Source organism: Ranitomeya variabilis, chromosome 6 (assembly GCF_051348905.1).
Source record: "Ranitomeya variabilis isolate aRanVar5 chromosome 6, aRanVar5.hap1, whole genome shotgun sequence".
Classification (NCBI taxonomy): domain Eukaryota; kingdom Metazoa; phylum Chordata; class Amphibia; order Anura; family Dendrobatidae; genus Ranitomeya; species Ranitomeya variabilis.
The window spans coordinates 556,923,965-556,941,005 of record NC_135237.1 but is presented as its reverse complement, the minus strand read 5'-3'; the positions used below and the strand labels follow the sequence as shown (position 1 = coordinate 556,941,005).

General features: G+C 44.3%; 1 protein-coding gene across 1 annotated transcript in view; it reads left to right on the top strand.

Annotated features, from left to right (window-relative positions):
• The first annotated feature begins 1,173 nt into the window (after positions 1-1,173).
• The window catches only part of COL22A1 (collagen type XXII alpha 1 chain), a 528,277-nt gene continuing 512,409 nt past the window's right edge, over positions 1,174-17,041 (top strand). Inside the window, exons 1-2 of the mRNA XM_077271275.1 lie at positions 1,174-1,470; positions 15,011-15,102. The gene's annotated coding sequence lies outside the window, so the exon portion shown is untranslated. The remainder of the gene's footprint in view (positions 1,471-15,010; positions 15,103-17,041) is intronic.

The window sequence follows — 17,041 nt, the reverse complement described above, 5'->3', positions numbered from 1 at the left end:
TACATAGGAGCAGTATTATAGTAGTTATATTCTTGTACATAGGGGGCAGTATTATAGTAGTTACATTCTTGTACATAGGAGCAGTATTATAGTAGTTATATTCTTGTACATAGGGGGCAGTATAGTAGTTTATCTACCTATCTATCTATAGCATATACACTTCTATCTCTTTTCTATATATCAATCTACCTATGTTGCAATCCACCTGTATTGGCTTGAGAAAGCTGAATTGTCATATGGTCTGATTACAACCCGTTTTCTCACCATCTGACTTTGGAGTGCTGCTCTTAGTTTTTGGAATTGTATGCAATAGGTATTGTTGTTAACTTAGGTGGTCTTTGCACTTTTTTTGTTGAAAAAATGCTGCTTTTATTTATCTAATATCTGTCTTATCTATTATCTATCTATTACCTTTCTATTATCTATCTATCAATTATTTATCTTTTATATTTATCTCTCTATTATCTATCTATCTATCTATCTATCTATCTATCTATCTATCTATCTATCATCTATCAATTATTTATCTATCTATTTTCTATCTATTATCTATCTGTCATCTCTCTATTATCTATCTATTATCTATCTATTACCTTTCTATTATCTGTCTGTCTATCTCTCCATCTTTCTGTGTGTGAGCTTCCTACAAGAAGAAGGCTCACACACAGAGCTGAAACGTCGCACAATGGGCCATTAAAGCAGCTTTTTTGCACTAAAGAGATGGTGTTCTGCTTCCATTTTGTATATATGTATAAGGACTGGTATGTACCTGAGGAGTTTTGCACCCAAATATTTTACTAGGTTTTGTTCTTTTTCTCTTTTTTCTCTTTCCATCTTTCTGAAGGTTTTTCTTGTACCTTCCTATTAACAATCATCACTTTGCAGGCTTCGTGTTGCCTTGGCTCATGTATCTGCCTGTAATGACTGTACCCAAATTTACCCTCTGAGAATGCCCCTCGCCCCTTCCCCTGCGGCCTGGCCCTGTCACACTGTTAGGTTATTTCCGAGGCTGCAGTAAGGGACAGAAATACCCAGAAAAGTGGAGTTGCTCTATAATTGGAGAGCCTTGTCCCTGTGTCTTCCATGGTGGCTCCTGTAACTCTATATCCTCCCTCCGGCCGCCCCTCCTCTGTGCAGTCCCAGACAGCTCAGCCTCCCTGGTCTACCCCACACTTGTGCTCTCACATCCCCTCCCTGCACTCAGCTTCTGTCCCCTCTGCACCAGCTTTCCGATCATTGTCTTGGCAGCAACCACCAACCAACTCTGGAATTTCATTTATGTTTTGCGGATTCTCTGCCCACCTCGTCTTCTCGCCTCTTCTGGGATTTTGGGATGTAGTTTGGACAACTTTACTAACTTGTTGCTGAGACTGATCTCATCTGGGCGAGAGTTGGCATCACTACCGGGGACATTCCTACCCAGTGTCTGCCTCACACTGCTCCCCTTGGCTGCCTGGGATCTTGTACTAGGTAGGTAATGTTATTTATTACTTATACTGCAGAGGTGTACATAGAATGTCTTCACTCTCGAGCTTGTAATTTAATGTCCTGCTCAACTCCAGTTGGAACTGCACCTGGCCTAAACTTAATCTACGTGGTGGGCTAACAAAAGTGGGCATCTTAGATAATGAGCAGAAATGGCAAACCTGAATTTAGTAACAAGAAACAATAACACTTACACTTACCCAACCGTCACCTGTCCTGCTGCGCAATACCACTTCCATCGTCTTTTTTGGCTCCGTCTCTAATGGGTCTTGACTGGACCATATTAAACATCTTGAAACTTTGGCATTTTGCAGTGCCCGACATCTTGGGTGGCTAATGGCTTTAAGCATCTTTGGATTATTCTGGAGCCCAGCATTTGGTATGTGGTAAATTCACCGTCCTCTATTGCCTGGCCATTTTTGGTATCTTCTGGTGCCCACCATATTTTTCAGTGCTTGGTATCTTTGGCAACTTCCAATGCCGGAGATCTTTGCATCTCCACAGCGAGTCATCTTTTGCATCTTCCATCGCTCAGTATTTTAGGCATCTTCCAGTGCCTGGCATCTTCCATCACTCAGGATCGTGAATATCTTCCAGTGACTGGCATCTTCAATCACACAGGATCTTGAATATCTTCCAGTGCCTGGCATCATCCATCACTCAGGATCTTGAATATCTTCCAGTGCCCAGCATATTTCAGCACTCAGCATCTTGGACATCTTCCAGCACCTGGCATCTTCCATCACTCAGGATCTCAGACATATTCTGGTGCCCAGCATCTTCCATCACTTAGTGTCATGGACATCTTCCGGTGCCAGTCATCTTAGGCATCTTCTAATGCCCGGCATCTTCCAGCATTCAGCAACTTGGACATCTTCCAGTGCCCAACATCTTAGGTGTCTTCCAGTGCCCGGAATCTTACAGCAATTAGCATCTTGGACATCTTCCAGTGCTTGATATCTTCCATCACTCAGCATCGTGGATATTTTCCAGTGCTAGTCATCTTAGGCATCTTCTAGTGCCCAGCATCTTCCATCACTCAGCATCTTGGACATCTTCTGGTACCAGGCATCTTCCAGCATTCAGCATCTTGGACATCTTCTGGTGCCTGGCATCTTAGGCATCTTCCAGTGCCCGTCATCTTTCAGCACTCAGCATCTTGGACATCTTCCAGTACCCAACATCTTAGGTGTCTTCCCGAGCTTGACATTTGCCATCACTCAGCATCTTGGACATTTTCCAGTGCCTGTCATCTTCCTGTCACCAGCATCTTCCAGCACCTGACATTCAGGTTCCCAGCTTCTTCTGCATCTTTTAGTGCTCGGCACTAAATATGATGTTGAATAACACGTCATGATGTTGCATGCCGCCATGACATTGCAGTGCTGTCAGCGGAGAAGACACCAAAGTTGCCGGGCACTGGAAGTCAGTGAAGATGCCCAATGAGTACTCCACTGGTGACCAGACCAATGTAGACAGCATGTCTTCCCGGCCCTATTAAATCCTGTAAAATTCCAGCAGTTGACTGTCAACCATTTTGCTTGATTCCCACAATTTGAATATCACAAAATTTGAATTCCACAAAATCGTAGTATTTTTTGTTTGTAAAATTCAAGGCTAATTGGATTCGCTTTCCAAATGACATCTCGAGAATTTACCTTTCACCTCAAAAAGTGTTTTTTACACCAGACTGAAGATATTTTTGTGCATTTTTTAGACTGCTATGAGGAGCCACAAGCCAAGTTCACACGTTCAGTATTTTACATCAGTATTTAGAAACCAAAATCAGGAGTGGAACAATCAGAGGAAAAGAATCATAGAAACACGTCACCACTTCTGTATTGATCACCCGCTCCTGGTTTTGGCTTACAAATTGTAAAATACTGACCAAATACTGAACGTGTGAACATGGCCTTAGAAATAGTTCAGCTCTGTTACACAATAGCGATGATGGCGCTACTTGCAGCACTGCTATTAGAGTTTAGTAATCTTCCTCTATTCCCGCATTTATGTGTTTAACAATAATAGCAGAAAAGTTTAAAAAACTTTTATAAAAGTTTTTAAAAGTTTAAAAAAGTTTGAGGAGGAGGCTGGTTGACCAATTTATTTCCTCTCGTGTAATGGTAACTTTACCATTCTTTGTTAGGAGCAAGTGCTGAAATATTAGGCCACGTCCACACGATGCAATTGTCCTGCGATTTTTTTTTTCCCATGATTTTCCAAAATTTAGATAAAATTGTGGCAAAAAAAAGCAGCACAATCCCATTGTGTGAGCCTGGTGTCAGCTTTAGAAATAAAGTTCTCTCCTGTATAGGTTTACACCAGTACAACTAACACCCGCACACGTCACTATCTCCCCACCACAGATATAGCAGAGCTGAGTCAGTAACCGCTTCAGGCTACATAGTCTCTGCTTCTGATGACTCATGACACCTGCAGTCCTGTGTAATCGTATATATATATTAAATCATATCATCCCGGCGCCCTGTCACTGCTACATTTACTTCTTTATTACGTCTAGTTCTGGTATTAATAGGACAGAACTTCAGGACTAGTGACGATTGCAGGACTGAAGAATGAAAAAACTAATAGTTATTATCAGATAATGGCAGAAATGAGGCTTCTGCTGCCAGTGGCGTAACTACAAAGTTATGGGCCCCGGTGCGAACTTCCAAATGGGGCCCCCCCCGCCATAAAATTCAATGTAAGCCCCATAGAATACAATGCAGCCCCCCTCATAGTATAATGCAGCCCCTCCATACAGGGGCAGTGACAAAGACACGAGCAAATGGTGACGAGGGGGCAGAGGAGAGGGAACAAGGGGGCAAGGAAGACAGGCACTAGGGGACACATGGGGGCTAGGAGGCAGGGGAGAAGGATACAAGGGGTCTAGTGGGCAAGGGAGACTGACACAAGTGGGCAAGGGAGACTGACACAAAGGGCACACGGGGACTAGTGGACAAGAGAGACTGGCACACGGGGACACGGACTAGTGGGCAAGGGAGACTGACACACGGGGAATAGTGGGCAAGGGAGACTGATACAAGGGGACTAGTGGGCAATGGAGACTGACACACGGGGACAAGGGACAAGCACAAGGGGACAAGGGAGACAGGCACAAGGGGACACATAGGGACTAGTGAGCAAGAGACTGACACAAGGGGACAAGGGATACAAGCACAAGGGGACACACAGGGACAAGTGGGAAAGGGAGACTGACACACAGGGACTAGTGGGCAAAGGAGACTGACACAAGCACAAGGGGACAAAGGAGACTGACACAAGCACAAGGGGACATAGGAGACAGGCACATGGGGACACACAGGGACTAATGGGCAAGGGAGACTGGCACACGGGGACACAAGCATAAGGGAGACAGGCTCAAGGGGACACACAGGGACTAATGGGCAAGGGAGACTGGCACACGGGGACAAGGGACACAAGCATAAGGGGACAAGGGAGACAGGCACATGGGGACACACAGGGACTAATGGGCAAGGGAGACTGGCACATGGGGACACAAGCATAAGGGAGACAGGCTCAAGGGGACTCACGGCCCCCTGACCTGCCAGAGCCGCTTGCAGCTGCGACCGTAGTAGTTACGCCGCTGCCTCACACACACATACTACAGATATCACACACACACACTACAGATATCACACACACACATCATACTACAGATATCACACACACACACACACACACACACACACACATCAGTTATTACACACACTACAGATATCTCACACACATCATATTACAGATATCACACACATACTAGTTATCACACACACACACTACAGATATCACACACACACACACATCATACTACAGATATCACACACACACACATCATACTACAGATATCACACACACACACACTACAGATAACACACACACACACTACAGATATCACACACATACACACACTACAGATATCACACACACACACATACACACACTACAGATATCACACACACACACATCATACTACAGATATCACACACACACACACACACTACAGATATCACACACACACACACATCATACTACAGATATCACACACATACTACAGTTATCACACACACACTACAGATACCACACACACACACCAGAGATACCAGCTCATATACACAACTCACAATCTCCTCTCTGGTACAGGGGTGGCTGATGTAAACCGGCTGCAGCTCCTCAGCTTCTCCTGACTAAGGCTAGTTTCACACTAGTGACTAAGGCTAGTTTCACACTAGCGTCGGGAACAACCCGTCGCTGTGCGTCGGGCCGACGTTCCCGACGCTAGTGTGGTCTCCGCCGCACAACGGGGGCAGCGGATGCATTTTTCCCACGCATCCGCTGCCCCATTGTGAGGTGCGGGGAAGTGCGGGGAGGTGGGGGCGGAGTTCCGGCCGCGCATGCGCGGTCGGAAAAAGTGGACCGTCGGGAGCAAAAAACGTTACATGTAAGGTTTTTTTCTCCCGACGGTCCGCTACCACACGCCCAAGCGTCGCAAAACGGACGCGACGTTTGGCAATGCGTCGCAAATGCGTCGCTAATGTTAGTCTATGACGAAAAAACGTATCCAGCAAGAACTTTTGCTGGATGCGTATTTTCGGCAAAACGACGCATTTGCGACGTATTGCAGTTAACGCTAGTGTGAAACTAGCCTAAAGCGGCTCTGTCCCGCACCTCCCCCCTGCTCTCGCCTTCTGTCCCGGGGTTATTTTGGCTTTCTCTTAAAGGGAACCTGTCACCCCGTTTTTTCCGTATGAGATAAAAATACTGTTAAATAGGGCCTGAGCTGTGCATTGCAATAGTGTATTTTGTGGACCCCGATTCCCCACCTATGCTGCCGAAATACGTTACCAAAGTAGTCGTTTTCGCCTGTCAATCAGGCTGGTCTGGTCAGATGGGCGTGGTGTCTTCCCCCAGATCTTGCTTAGTTTTCCGTTGGTGGCGTAGTGGTGTGCGCATGCCCAAGGTCCCGAATCCACTGCACAGGGGAGTGAAAATAGCGTGATGTGCGACATTTCATTGGTGATCGGTGGGGCGGCCATCTTCCTTTGGCCGCGCGTGCGCAGAAGCGGCGCTCTGCTGGCCGCGGCTTCAGGAAAATGGCCGCAGGATGCCGCGCGTGCCCAGATGGAGATCGCGGCGGCCATTTTCCTGAAGCAGAGATGCGACACCTCGTACACACCTGACTCCGCTCCGTACACCCCCGACTCCGCTCCGTACACCTCGTACACACACGGCTCCGCTCCGTACACCTCGTACACACACGGCTCCGCTCCGTACACCTCGTACACACACGGCTCCGCTCCGTACACCTCGTACACACACGGCTCCGCTCCGTACACCTCGTACACACACGGCTCCGCTCCGTACACCTCGTACACACCCGGCTCTGCTCCGTACACCTCATACACACCCGGCTCCGCTCCGTACACCTCATACACACACGGCTCCGCTCTGTACACCTCATACACACACTGCTCTGCTACATCCACCCAAACCCCTCCTGACCTCACACAAAAGCTTACCCTCCTCCAGCAAGATGACAAACAGCACTGCACTACTGTCCTGCACTACACGGAAGCCCTTGATCATGTGACTCCAACTCCTCCCCTCCTGTGACCTCATCACAGGTCCTGTGCGCACAGAGCAGTGGCAGCTATTGTAGTGGTGTGCGGCTCTCTGCGGTGGAGGGGCTCTGCTGCGGGTCAAGTGCAGTCCCACCCGTGATCGCGAGTGCACGCGCAGCAGGGCCTGTAAGGAAGAATTATTTAAAGGGCCGGCGGCCCATTTTGTAGCTTAGAGTTCTTAGGAGCCCGCCCAGTCTGCTGGACTGGGTGGGCCCCTAAGCACTGCGGGCCCCGTCGCAATTGCGACCCCTGCGACCGCGGTAGTTACGCCCCTGTCTGCTGCTATCCAGAAGTAACGATTATACCCTCACTACAGATACTACTAATACTGATATTAAACTCCCTAATGACCCGGCCGGACAGAGAAGCTGTACGAAGAGAATGACCCATGCATTATATGCATTTTCTTAAAATTGTTGGTGATGTTTTGTTTTCATATAACAATATTTATTGATTAAAATGACTCCTTATCATCAGAGGCAGGAAAACAATGACAGATAACACCTCTATATCCTGCTGATGATACAGCAGTCACCAATCACAATAGGTGATGTCACAGCTCACCTCCTCCTCCTGTACAATGACTGATATCACCTCTATATACAGTAGACAACGCAGGATCCACCATTCACAATAGGTGATGTCACAGCTCACCTCCTCCTCCTCCTGTACAATGACTGATAACACCTCTATATACAGTAGATAACACAGGATCCACCATTCACAATAGATGATGTCACAGCTCACCTCCTCCTCCTGTACAATGACTGATAACACCTCTATATACAGTAGATAACACAGGATTCACCATTCACAATATGTGATGTCTCAGCTCACCTCCTCCTCCTCCTGTACAACGACTGATAACACCTCTATATACAGTAGATAACACAGGATCCACCATTCACAATAGGTGATGTCACAGCTCACCTCCTCCTCCTGTACAATGACTGATAACACCTCTATATACAGTAAATAACACAGGACCCATCATTTACAATAGGTGATGTCACAGCTCACCTCCTCCTCCTGTACAATGACTGATAACACCTCTATATACAGTAGATAACACAGGATCCACCATTCACAATAAGTGATATCACAGCTCACCTCCTCCTCCTGTACAATGACTGATAACACCTCTATATACAGTAGATAACACAGGATCCACCATTCACAATAGATGATGTCACAGCTCACCTCCTCCTCCTGTACAATGACTGATAACACCTCTATATACAGTAAATAACACAGGACCCATTATTTACAATAGGTGATGTCACAGCTCACCTCCTCCTCCTGTACAATGAATGATAACACCTCTTTTTTCACTGACTGGGCGGTGCGACGCTTTCTTTATGCAGGAAAAATTATATTATTCTTTTTAGCGCTTTCATAGAATTTTTATGCAATGGAAAATTGGATAGAAAGAGACAGTACTTTTATCCTGTTGTTTCTATTTTTGTGCTGTTTTTTTTACATGGAATAACTCTGCAGGTAAATGCAGTCTTACTGGAAGGAAAAAGTTACATTTCTCCCAGCAGCTGCCAGCTTTCAGTCATACAGGAGTGCATGACCCGACTGCAGTCACCGCTCGCTATACTGTAAGCACATTTCTTTTTGATTGTCAACCAGCTTACCAGGGTATCTGTGGACAGCAAGCTGTCAAACGTCATTGGGCAGAGCGTGCTGCTTTGTGCATGTCTGTATGACTGAAAGCCGGCGGCTCGTGGGAGGAAAATAGCTAATTTTCCCCCAGCAGCCACACTTTCTGCAAGACAGACTGGCAGCATTGGCAAGCTATTACTACTTTTACTTTTAATATAATTCTCATGAATGGCACTAGTTACAGCTATACCTATCACAGCACCAGTTGTCCGCTGCCGTATTCCCTGGTGGACAGGTGGATGGAGGATTTACGCTGTGCCTCCAGCTTTACCACCCTGCAGTAAGTGACGGCACTGGCAGTAATGTTCTCACCACCCAATAAGCTGCGGCAGCCCTGACTTTCTTGGCACAATGAGAGGTCTTTCCTGTAGACACTTGCAGACGAGCACTACGCCAGGAATTCGGCTTTGCATGTCTGCGCCCTGTCCGCACCTGCTGCACTTTCATGTGCGTCGCTCGGGGGCGCACTGATGTTAATTATGTTATTTTTCGATGTATTTTATGACTTCTGGCATTGTGTGTCCTCTGCTTGTAAGGTGCTAAATAAGTGTCATAGGACTGTGACTATAATCAGTGGTGATTAGGTCTATTTGCACCGACTTTATGAAACAGCAAAGCTGCAGTGAAAAGCATGGTAAATAGAGCAGTATTCCTAAACTCTGACAATTTAGGAGATTAATTTCAAAGAACTTCATAGTCCAATAGACAATGCAGCAGAGCTGTAGTCACTAACATACAGGCAATTTTTAAATAAGACTTGCTGCCACACCTACCGAAGGGACATTGCCCAACAGTGCTGTTCTGGCTATGATATTATTATATTATATTATATAGTGGCTACCTGCAGTCACCACTAGGGGGAGCTCATTTCATACAGCATTATACAGCCACCAATAGGAGGAGTTCATTACCTACAGATTTATACAGCCACCACTAGAGGGAGCTCACTACATAAAGATTTATACAGCCACCACTAGGGGGAGCTCACTACATACAGATTTATACAGCCACCACAAGGGGGAGCTCACTACATACAGATTTATACAGCCACCACTAGGGGGAGCTCACTACATACAGATTTATACAGACACCACTGGGGGAGCTCACTACATACAGATTTATACAGCCACCACTAGGGGGAGCTCACTACATACAGATTTATACAGCCACCACTAGGGGGAGCTCACTACATACAGATTTATACAGTCACCACTAGGAGGAGCTCACTACATACAGATTTATACAGCCACCACTAGGGGGAGCTCACTACATACAGATTTATACAGTCACCACTAGGGGGAGCTCACTACATACAGATTTATACAGCCACCACTAGGGGGAGCTCACTACATACAGACTATACAGCCACCACTAGGGGGAGCTCACTACATACAGATTATACAGCCACCACTAGGGGGAGCTCACTACATACAGATTTATACAGCCACCACTAGGGGGAGCTCACTACATACAGATTATACAGCCACCACTTGGGGGAGCTCTCTACATACAGATTTATACAGATGCCATGTGTTTAGGATTTTCTATATCCATGTATATAAAGTTCCCCCCTTACTTGATGCTGGCAAAATCTGTGCAGATATTTAAACCATAAGGGAACTCTAGGAGATTTCAGCTCTGAAGCCTGAGGACTTCATTTCTTTATCCAATTGCTCATTATTGTTTGTACCCATCACCCATTCCAGAGCTAATGTGCTCCAATGTGATTAGTGCTGAGTTATCATGATGAGCAAACTATGGAGAGTTCAATGACAAGTTGAGCTCTGCTACTCGGGTCCATATCTCGGTCTCTACACATTCCATAGGAAATCAATGACGTTCTACGCTGCTGCTTGTTTACATACAGACAGATATTTTCTGATGGAGTGGAGCACTGCAGGCGAGTTATGCTCTGATAGGGGAATAAATGTTTTTCTGCATGTAAATACCGTGTACATTCCAAGGCGCGGCTGTAAATATAGAGATTCATGTAATGATAGCGCCATCTACATGAGCACAAACGTGCCGAACTGGTACCATCCACCAGGGATGTCGGTAGGGGAAGCAAGAGCGATCCTGAGCGCTGGGTATAGTCAGTCCTGCAGGAGTCATCACTACTCAAGCATTGCTTATCTCTCTATATAGAGAAAAAACCTGACCAGCACCTCCCAAGTGTGAACAGGTGCATTATATAGAAAAAGAAAACGCAGCAGCATCTATAGGAGCCAAGATATATGCAAACACTGAAAACATTGAATCTAAACTGTTTTATTACTCAGTAAGATGAACTTACAAAAATGAAGGTTCTTAGCGCATAAATTTTCCAATTCATGTGTGCCCATCAACCACGGCAAGGTGACCTCCCTCTGATGGGTCCTATCCTACTGTACATGCCTCTCTTGAGCTGTTAACCTACAGGTAAATTGACAAACATGTCTCTATGTCTATCTATTATCTATCTATTATCTATGTCTCTATCTATCTATTCTCTATCTATCAATCTATCATCTATCGATTATCTATCATCTATCTATTATCTATCTATCTATCATCTATCTATTATCTATCTATTATCTATCATCTATCTATTATCTATCTATTATCTATCATCTATCTATTATCTATCATCTATTATCTATCTATTATCTATCATCTATCTTTCATATATCTATTATCTATCTATTATCTATTATCTATCATTTATCTATTATCTATCATCTATCTATCAGTTATCTATTATCTATCATCTATCTATTATCTATCATTTATTATCTATCATCTATCTATCATTTATCTATTATCTATCATTTATCTATTATCTATCTATCTATCTATCTATCTATCTATCTATCTATCTATTTTCTATCATATATCTATTATCTAGCCATCTATCTATCTGTCATCTATTGTTGTAACACTCTGAGGTCTACTAAGACTGTTTCCAACTAATTTCAAGTTATTTAATACTATCACAGTCCAAGTGACTCTTACATGTATGTCTGTAGGTAAAAGGATGGTAACTGTCCTTCACTGCTGAGCTGTCACACACTATCTGTAATGTGTATTCAGTGTTTTATGTTTTCTATCTCTGTGACTGAGCTGTGAGCTCTGACTTCTTCTCACTATTCAGATTCACCAAAAATGATCTGCTGCATTCCCTGCCTGGCTTTTATATAGGCTTCAATAGTTCCTCCTGATTGGATCTGCTACACCTTATGATGTGGTACCTGCAGGGCATTATAGGGGAGCCTGACCTGGCTTGTGAGCTTTCTCTGCAATCTCTGTAACTAGTAATTATGATATAACTAAGCCGTCTGTGGCTCTGCTTCCTCTTCCTTCAGTACCAGGAGGTCCGGGATGGAGCTGATTTAGCGTCTGACTCTGATCCATTGCCCCGTAGGGCGTCTCAGCAGTGTGGGGCCACACCATCTATCTCCGTGTTGACCCGCCATTGATTGTGTAACCACTACAATTAGTTACATTGTGGCAGAGCAGAACACACTGAGCATATCCCTATCACTACAGTGTGTAAATGCCGACACTCCATTGGCAGGAACCATTCACAATGTGGAGTTGCACAAAGCGGCTTTGATGTGGGGCTTATGTGCGGATTACGATGGGGGCAAAGTCCAATACTCAATGCACAACGTCGCACCGCGCATTCCAGCCGGTGAGATTATGCAGGGTCTGAAAGGAGATTACTAAGTATCCCTTTAAAAAAGCGTCAACAAGAACGAGTTCTCCCTGGAATAGGGATGAAACATGGACAGCGATTTTTGAGAATTCACTAATAAGTCTACATTTCTCAGTAACTCCCCTATAAATTGCGTCAGCTATTCCCAACTTCATAGATGGATACTGTCAGATAAAGCTTGTAAAGAAAAGTATATTTGCAATTTACTGCTTATGAAAATTTGCATCCGTTCTTGAGTTTTCACACTTTTCTTTTGTTTGCATCATGTTGCCTAGGAGACCGACCACTGATACTGTCTAGCTTGTAAACACTGCGCTAGAGCTGGTCGGGATTAGGAAGTAACAAGTTGTAAACCAAAGAGTTAATATCTCAAGAATGACTGCCAATTTTAACAAGCAGTAAACGAAAAAAAAAATGCTTGCATAGTTGGATAATGCTTGTAAATACAATCAATATTATAATTTGTTGCTTATTCAAATTTTCAGCCATTCTTGAGATATTAACACTTTTGTTTACAGCTCGTTGCCTTGGAGACCAACCAATGTTGCTAGACAGCGAGACATACGTAGTGATTAGAGCCTCTTTTCTATTGGGCTTGTAAGCACTAATTTGAAGCTGGCCGGGATCGCTCCTTAGTTGCAGTGAAGATTATTTTATTAAAATGTCTGCGTCTCATGTTCATGAATTCCACACTTTAAAAGATGGCCAACTGTGTTGAACCCGCACCTCACCCCCGTGCCCGACGTCACTATTACGTTAGATGGATTACACTCTCCCCACTTGCATCATCGTGAGGTTCTGCACACCCTGGGACACATAAGGTTATCTTGGCACAGTTTTCCACATGGGCCCAGGGAGGCATAGGGAGTGAAAGGCTGTAGACCACGCAGTCGCTGAGGTGGCACCACACTTGCTCACAACCCGGACAGGCTGAGAGGCCCCATTCACTAGCACCAGTGAAACAGCGCCTTGTTGCTTGATCAAGTGACAAGCGTACCCGAGCACCACGATGCTCGATCGAGTAACAAACTTATTTAAGCACCCAGATGCTCGATTGAGTAACAAGCATACCTGAGCACCCCGATGCGTGATCGAGTAACAAGAATACCTGAGCACTCTGATGCTTGATCGAGTAACAAGCGTACCTGAGCACCCCAATACTCAATCGAGTAACAAGCGTACTTGAGCACCCCGATGCTTGAACGAGTAACAAGCATACCTGAGCACCCCGATGCTCGATCAAGTAACAAGCGTACCTGAGCACCCCAATGCTCGATCGAGTAACAAGCGTACTTGAGCACCCCGATACTGGATTGAGTAACAAGCGTACCTGAGCACTCTGATGCTCGATCGAGTAACAAGCGTACCTGAGCACTCCGATGCTTGATCGAGTAACAAGCGTACCTGAGCACCCTGATGATCGAGTATCGAGCAGTGACGACGAGCACGCTTCCTCATCAATAGTCGCCACCAGGCGGAATTTTCTGTGGGACCCCAGAGGTGTAAGTTTAATTGCTCTTTACAGAACTCTTCTGATTATTAATGATAATTCAATTATGATCATTCCTCCATTGTCACTTGTGAGACATTTGTTACTCCGGATTATAACATTTATATCCGCTCTCGCTGCTAATGAGATGACGGATGTTTCTATTCCTTCTGTTGGGAGGATTTCTACGATGCAAATAATGAATGATGGTATTTTTTAATTAAAATTGCTGGAGAAGAAGAATTAAGCCTCTCGTATGTTCATCTTCATTACCGCTAGAACAATGGCGCGGTGCGGTATCAATTAGCAGGACTCAGGATCACCCCCATCATTCTACTCTCCATAATTGTATCAATAATTTAGGAGGATCAGCTAGAAAATAGCATGAGGCCTCTTTGTAAGGATGAAACATAGTTCCTACAGGGAAAGTTCTGCCCAGATATTGAAGTTAACCATTAATTGGGGTCACCAACTTTCATCCTTGCATATTATTTGCTATATAGTCATGGTTGAAAGGGTTGAATTGTTCCAGAAAATGAAGTATTTCTCCAAGAAAATTATTGCCATTACACACGTTTTGTTATAAACGTGCTTATTTCCTTTGTGTGTATTGGGACAACACAAAAAACACTGAGAAAAAAAATGGCAAATTGGACATAATTTCACACAAACTTCAAAAAAATGGGCAGGATAAAATTGATGGAACCTTCCCAAATTGTGGGTAAACAACTTGGTTTCAATTATGTGATGCTCGTTCACACTCACCTGTGGCAAGTAACAGGTGTGGGAAATCTGAAAATTATACCTGAAACCAGATAAAAAGGGGGGAAAATTGACTCAGTCTTTGCATTGGTTTCTGTACCAATTATTAAGTTCTGTTTTTCTGTTGTGTCGAACATTTATTTTATGCAATAAAATGCAAATTAATTATGCAAAAATCATGCAATGTGAATTTCTGGATTTTTTTTAAGATTCTGTATTTCACAGATGAAGTGTACCTACGATAAAAATTACAGACCTCTCCATTCTTTGTAGGTGGGAAATCTTGCAAAATCGGCAGCGTATCAAATACTTATTTTCCCCACTGAAGCAAAAACCTGCTGACAGATTCCCTTCATGAAAGGTTGGTAAGTTTACCAGCATTAGTAGGGTTAATACATTTAGGATCAGACAATGATCACAAGGACCCCTTAACAGTGATATCCATCAGGTGCAGGCTACACCTCGCCTAAAAGGTTGGAATTCCACCATGTGTCTGATGGATGTCTGAGCCGATGGATCATGTCTGTAAATGACGGCTGGAAGGAGATAAACTAAAGAAACACTGTAAAGGGAATAAAGTCTGGAAACTGAAATAATAATGCTGCGGATGGGTGGAGAGAATGGGAAAGACTGCAGCATGGTCGGGATCACATGAGATATTTGAATGGGATCTTATCTGGATGGTAAAGCCTACAGAAGATTTAACCACTTTACTGAGTAACCCCTTAGATGTTGAGGTCGCTGTTCACCAAAGCATCTAATGGGTGATTAGCTCCAATCACAGCGCTGTGACTCCATTCTATACAAATCCTCCCAACTTCTGCCGTAAGGATATGGCGTATGTCAGGAGAAGTAGGAGTCCTCCAAATCATGGGCGCTATAGTACCTGCGAGGTCCTAATGTACCAATAACTACTTTTCTGCCTAGCATCTAAGGAGCTAAACTGGTGCAATCAAAACCACGGTAGCCCCGATCTCGGCTCTTAAGCCTCCTCCATACCACTTCTTCTAACTCCATAACTCCATAGATATATGGATGATATCAGGAGAAGTGGGAGCCCCCGATCTCACAAGCTCCATAGTCGATAACTACTTTACTGTCTAACCACTTAGGTGCCGTGGTCACTGCTCACCAAAGCATCTAAGGGGGTAAAACTGCTGTAATCAGAGCTAATTCCAATAGCAGCACGTGAGTCCACTCCATATACAATGCGGGAAATAAGTATTTGATCCCCTGCTGATTTTGTACATTTGCCCACTGACAAAGGCATGAACAGTTTATAATTTTAAGGGTAGGATAATTTTAACATTGAGAGATAGGATATCAAAAATAAAATCCAGAAAATCACATTGTATAAATTATATAAATTTATTTGCATTTTGCAGTGAGAAATAAGTATTTGATCCCCTACCAACCAGTAAAATTTCTAGCTCCTACAGACCAGTTAGGCGCTCCTAATCAACTCATTACCTGCATTAAAGACAGCTGTCTTACATAGTCACCTTTATAAAAGACTGCTGTCCACATAATCATTCAGTCAGATTCTAACCTCTACAACATGGGCAAGACCAAAGAGCTTTCTATGGATGTCAGGGACAAGATCATAGACCTGCACAAAGCTGGAATGCGCTACAAACCCATAAGTAAGACGCTGGGTGAGAAAGAGGCAACTGTTGGTGCAATAGTAAGAAAATGGAAGAAATACAAAATGACTGTCAATCAACATCGATCTGGAGCACCATACAAAATCTCACCTTGTGGGGTATCCTTGATCATGAGGAAGATGAGAGATCAGCCTAAAACTACACGGGGGGAACTTGTTAATGATCTCAAGGCAGCTGGGACCACAGTCACCAAGAAAACCTTTGGTAGCACATTACGCCGTAAAGGTTTAAAATCCTGCAGTGCCCGCAAGGTCCCCCTGCTCAAGAAGGCACATGTGCGGCCCATCTGATGTTTGCCAATGAACACCTGGATGATTCTGTGAGTGATCGGGAGAAGGTGCTGTGGTCAGATGAGACAAAAATTTGGGTCTTTGGCATTAACTCAACTCGCCGTGTTTGGAGGAAGAGTAATGCTGCCTATGACCCAAAGAACACCATTCCCACTGTCAAGCATGGAGGTGGAAACATTATGTTTTGGGGGTGTTTCTCTGCTAAGGACACAGGACTACTTCACCGCATCAATGGGAGAAGGGATGGAGCCATGTACCGTAAAATCCTGAGTGAAAACCTCCTTCCCGCCTCCAGGACATTAAAAATGGGTTGTGGGTGAATTTTAGAGCTAAACAATGACCCAAAATAT